Genomic DNA, 5,903 nt, shown 5'->3' on the forward strand with positions numbered 1-5,903 from the left:
GAAAAAATGCCAAATGATAGCTGTAAGTAGCACATGTATGCAGTGCTCACAGGCTCTTTGATCCTGCCAACTTTACTGAAGGAATTCACTATTAGAGCAAGCAAGCAAAGGATATTTGTGCCTGAAGTCCCAACTTTAAGTGCCTAAAACCCTGACATGACATCCTCAACCATGGTGATGTGCCTAGACGTCCTGTAAAGTTCATGTCGACAGAGGGCTCTAATATGTAGGTAACCTGCTGTTCATCTTCTGGTGTTACACAGCAGAAGGTGTAATAAATTCCTCTGTCCCCAGAAGCTGGGCACCTTCATCTATCCAAAATCTAGACCACTGTCTTTTTCTGCAGAAAAGGCCCAACCAGTCTTTGGAGGAGCTCAGCACCGTTCGGGCTGCTTCTAAGGAAAGCCACCACCAGCAGAATGGCTGTTGCTGGTAACAGGTCTGTCACATAACAGCTGGGTTCAAAATGGGGTAGGAATTCTTGCAAATCCCTCCGCACCACACAAAGCAATAAGCCCAAAAGACTTTGGATTAAATAATAAGTGTTTTCTGGTTATGACAGCATGTGAGAGCATAAAACTAGTAGTGTTGCAGGAACATGTCTCATGTCCTTGTCTTTTAAGTAGTACAACAGCTGAGCTGCTTTAACTCACTTATGAATAAAAAGATATTTTTAAAATTGAATAAAAGCAGTATCAGTGTTCTCAAAATAGAAGGCAGAATTAGGCTTCTAGGACTCCTATTTACAACTCAGAAGATTGTTCCTTGTTCTGCTATAATATTTCTAATAGCTATCATCCAAAGATAGCTTCACACACTCTTCATTGCCTATAAAGTCATAATCCACTTTTCTTTATGTATCTTAATTAGGAGATCACACAAATAAACTGAAAAAAAAAAGAAAAAAAGAAACACCTACTAAGCCTTTTTTATTGATTTCTCTACAATACAGAGAATAGCAGTGTTTTTTTTTCCCCCTTTTTTGGCTAAAATCTGTTGCTGGAAGAGAATTGGAAATCACCTGGGGTAGACCTATCTGTTATATAGCATCACAGTAAACTTTGAAGCTAAATGTATTTCTGCAGAGTGACAGAGGGAAGGAATACATGAACAAACCCCTTCAAGAATGTATAAGCAGAAATGTTTGTAGGGTCCTTTTATTGTAATAGAGACTTTAAAAACCCTCTAATACCACTGTTAGAAGGGGAGAGCTGCGCAGTGTATGGGCTTTAGATGGTCAAACAGATGGAGGACTCTGCTGAGTCCTTTACCAGACACCTGCCAGTCTCTAAATGGCAGGAGAAAGTCTGGACTATCCCTTAATGCGACATCTGTGTCTCTGAATTTATAACTGCCACACCGCAAGACTGCACGTGCTGGAATACCCAGTGCCTCTGCTTGGATACATACCTGATTATCATTATGGAATTCATGTGTGCCAGAGCTTTAGAGAGAAATGATTAAATAGCATTATATACTCACTACTAACTGCTCATGGCAGGATGAGGGATTTTTGAGTGGTTGGCAGAATATGATTGCAGTCTAAGTGAAACAGATTTGGTAGAATAGTTTCAATTATGTACCTAAAGAAAGGTTCTGGACTGAATACAGCCTTATCAAATGCAGTTCACTGAGTTTGAAAGCAGCTGTAAATTCAATGGAACTAGGAACTGCAAACCATGTAATTTGAAAATGTTCATCATCCAGTACACCCTGCAGATTATAGACAAGGGCCATTTTAGTTAAGTAACTCAAAAATGTGTCAAAATGATGGCTAAACACAAAGGGGCGAAACAATTTTTGTTGTTACCTTTTGCATTAAAAGCCCCACACTTAAGTGCAAACACTTGCAGTGATGTGAGACGCAAAGTTGAACAGTTCCCATTGTATTTACTCCTAGCTCCCATAAATTTTTGCTATTGTAAGTGGTGCAAAGACAGAAATAGACATGATGAAACACAAAAATGTGCAAAACCTGCCAAGCTCTCTCCCTTGCTCACAGTCCTCCTTAGCTTACTCTAAAACACATGCTGCTGTAAAACTGTTTGGAACCCCTTAGGATCTCTCAGTCCAGTAAATTAGCAACCTGTGCCACCCTTTCTATATGAAAAGATGTAACAGTCTTGCAAGAAGCCTTAACAGAGGGAGCAGTGGGAGTGCAGGAGACAGAGGGAGGAGAGAAGAAGGGAAACTCCAATCAAGGTTTCCAAAGGGGAAGTTTCCTACTAACATCATCGCATTCATCTGGAAGAAAAAAAGGCCCTAGAGATCTTCTACAGACGTCTTCTAAGAATGCTGCCTTTGTTTTAATTCCAGCAGGGAAACTAATTTGCATGAGATCTGTAGGGCACAGATGAACTAAGGCTTTCTGGCTCTGTAAATTGAGGGAAGCCCAAAGGGATTGCATACCTCAACAGTACCTTCAGTGAGGCCCTAATGAGGATTGAAAGTTTTGAAAGCTACCAGTTCAACCGAAATGCTGTGTAATAGAGATGTGTCAATGAAATATAGTCAGCCCGCTGAGTGCATCACCTTCAATTATGCTTGAAAGGCTGTAAATCATTTTATAGTGACATAGAATTGGTTACTTTATAGAAGTCCTTTCAAGTTTGCCGAGGATTTTATAGAAATGCTGTGACCACAGAAGAGAAATCTACATGGGGAATTTACTTGCTGGAGATTTTTGCATCTCACCATGAGGACAACCTGCTTTGCAGGTTGAAGTAGAGAAGAAAAGGGAGTCATAGAAAATTCTCTTTAAACTCTCCTCTTTGGAGTACAAACATGAAGAGTCTGCATTTCTCCAGGTGTGATAGTTCCTTGTGTAGTTTAAATGTGCAGTGCCCTCCCCCTTCCCTGCACATTGGCCCTTCTTATCCTAGTCCCTAGCTCTCTGATGTCAATGGTTTGCAGCAAACTGTGCAACAGCATAGGTAAAAGATATTGGGGTATTAACAACCTATGGTCAATTAGCCAGGCCTGCTTTACTTGATTATATTTATCAGATGCATAAATTCAGGTTTTTCAAGATGAAAAATTAGACAATATTTGTATGTGAAGTCAACATGCTATGTTAGTTTTAGTCCTACTTCCAAGATTTTTAATTTTTTTCCGTGATGTTTTTCACCACAAATTACAGATCATAACAAATCTGCTTTGTCCTCTATATGTCATATAAAATGGACGGTTTAGAGACTTTTAGACCAGATGGCTGGGTCTGTTATCTACTACACTTTTTGAACTCCTGCTTGCTGCTGCTTCAGAAGTCTCTCCTTCCAGATGAGGCACTCCCAAAAGCAATTCCTTTGGGAATTGAACTACAGAGAAGGCAGAAGAGGTTGCTTGACCGTGCCAAATTCATCCATAGTCAGTGCTTATTAAAAATAAAGCGTAGTTCCTCCTGCTCATAGCATTCAGTGTAATGATAGGTAATAATCAGCTGTCTTTAAGTAAAAAAGTATTAAGGATTCATTCATATTTAAGTATTCATGCACTAGCTACGTTTTACCAACTGCCAGTGAGTTTTTAATGCTTTCCTTTACAAGTGGAAATCAGAATTAAGTGTTTCCAGAAAACAAATTATCTCAGTTTAGTCTTAAGTTTCTCATTATAGCACCTCCTGCTAGAGTATTTATTCCATGTATTGGTTTGTGAGTTAGACTGGTAAAGGCATAACATGATATGATAGTTGGAAACAAGGAGTTGTACAGATTCAGACTAGATATAAGATTGTATTTAGAAGTGCAGATAATTAAGCTTTGGAATATTTTACATGGGGCTTTATGAGGCAGGTCCATACAAGAGATGTAGGCCCTGTAAACTCTTGGGTGCTTGCTGCCCTCTCTGGTACAATCCTGCGCCTTGTGCTGGACACCTCCATACCGTTGTGGTTGGGAGAAGGTATGTGCTTCAGGATGGGCTATGAGTAGCCTGACCAGTGAGACAGTGAGAAATTTCCTCCATGTATACTCATGGTCAGACCCTCACGTCTTAGAAGCTAAATCTTCAACCATTTGCTTTTGGTGCCCACCTCTGCTTGCTCCGTAGGGGAGACAAGTACTTTCCATCTAGGCTGCATCTGTAAACGGAATGGCATAATTTACATTTCGGTAAATTAAATGTCCCTGAGCCCTGGGGTCAACTGGGGTGGGATGGAGTACACCTGGATGCTCTCCTCTCCAGAACAGAGGAATCACAGAATCACAGAAGGAATGCCTATTCTTGGACACTGTTTGATTTAGTAGTATAGATGTAGCTTCAGAGTCAGGAGCCCCAAACATCTTCTGAGGAAACATCTCATAGCTGGCATAAAATGTTTCAGCAGCTGAATTGTGAAACGTCAGGTATGAGAAAGCTTGCTGGTCCTGCCACAGGGAAGACTACCAGGACAGTGACAATTTAGTTTTAAGTTTTTGTCCATCCTCTTCTTCTCCAAGTGACAGATGGTGTGATAGCTCACTGGGTAGAGCACTAAAGGAGGTGCTGGGAGACCTGCTTTCTGTTTCTTTCTACTGTCAAAAGACTCTTCTCTCGCCAAGATCTAGGCTGCTTGGTGAGTGAAGATGAGCACTGGTGAAGCAATGAGACTTTAAAAAAACAAAACAAAACAAAACAAAAAAAACACCTAGATTCACTGGAGAGCGCAAGTCTCCATTTGAAGTTTTATTTTGCATCTAAAAGGAAAAAGATTGGGAGAAATAAGGTCTCTTGAGGACTATGACCTAGATCAATAGGGAGTTTCAGTCTGTGATTTAGGTACCCTTCCTATTATAGGCAGCTAAGATCTGGCTTTGATGGATTTTCCATTGCTTGAAATCTTCTATCAAGTTTGGAAGAAAACAATTTAAAACCCTGCAAGAAAAGAGATGATATGGGGAATGAGAGAATGACAGTTAATGAAATTAAGATAATGGACAAAGATAGAGAAAAGTTAATTCTGCTGACTAGTTTAAGTGTAGTGATTAGTTCAGAAGAGGAAATGTATAAATTCTGATACTAAGAAGAGAATAAATCAATAAAAGGTACCTAAAATGTAGAAGGGTGGTTATTCAGACCATTTCACAGCTGCAGATGTCATAGTTTCTCACTTAATTCTTTGTATAATGTGTATGTTTAGGTCAGGACTGTTATGTTGTGGTCTCTTCAATCTCCCCAAAGCCTTCTGAAGTCGTCATGATACAGAGCTCACTTACCTAGCTCATAGTAGATTAACTTAATACACACAGTGGCCGAGATACATTTCTGCAGAAGAATAATGGTATTAAACAGAATGAAATGGACTTGAGGATGCTTGAGTCTTGCTAACAGTGTGGGTTTTTTTGCAACCTGAAGGACTATGGAAAGACTCAATGCATCATCTCACTTGTAGTATTGCACGCTGACATAGTGAGTGTGGTATCAGTGTGATAAATCTACCCCTTCTTATTAATGTAAGACTGCTTAATGAATCTTCTAGAGCTGAAATGAGGTAGTATTCATCTTTATCTCTCCAGGTAAACCAGTTTGTCAAAGAGGTTCCTCTTGCCTGATAGTAACGAATTAAAATTTCAAATCACAGTCCAATATGGCACTTAAGTACAGAGAAATATTGGTTCACCACCAAGCTGCTAGTCATTTTATTTAACAGAACAGAGATTTGCACTTTAACCAAATTAAAGACAGAGTTTTGAAGCAGTAGCGGCTCTGCCTTGGGGCTGGAGACTTAATACTGCCTTCGGTACAGATGTGGACCTATTTTGAAAATACATAATTTAACTGAGGATTATTTCTAATGTTACTCCAACAGGAGGATTTTGGTAGTGTCTCCACTTGATTAGCCATTTGTGCATTTCATAAGACTTGTCTCTGGATATGATATATCTGGAGCAATTTCTTTTCCTGTCCAAGGAACCTTCAAGGATACA

This window comes from Apteryx mantelli, chromosome Z (genome assembly GCF_036417845.1).
Source record: "Apteryx mantelli isolate bAptMan1 chromosome Z, bAptMan1.hap1, whole genome shotgun sequence".
In the NCBI taxonomy this organism is placed as follows: domain Eukaryota; kingdom Metazoa; phylum Chordata; class Aves; order Apterygiformes; family Apterygidae; genus Apteryx; species Apteryx mantelli.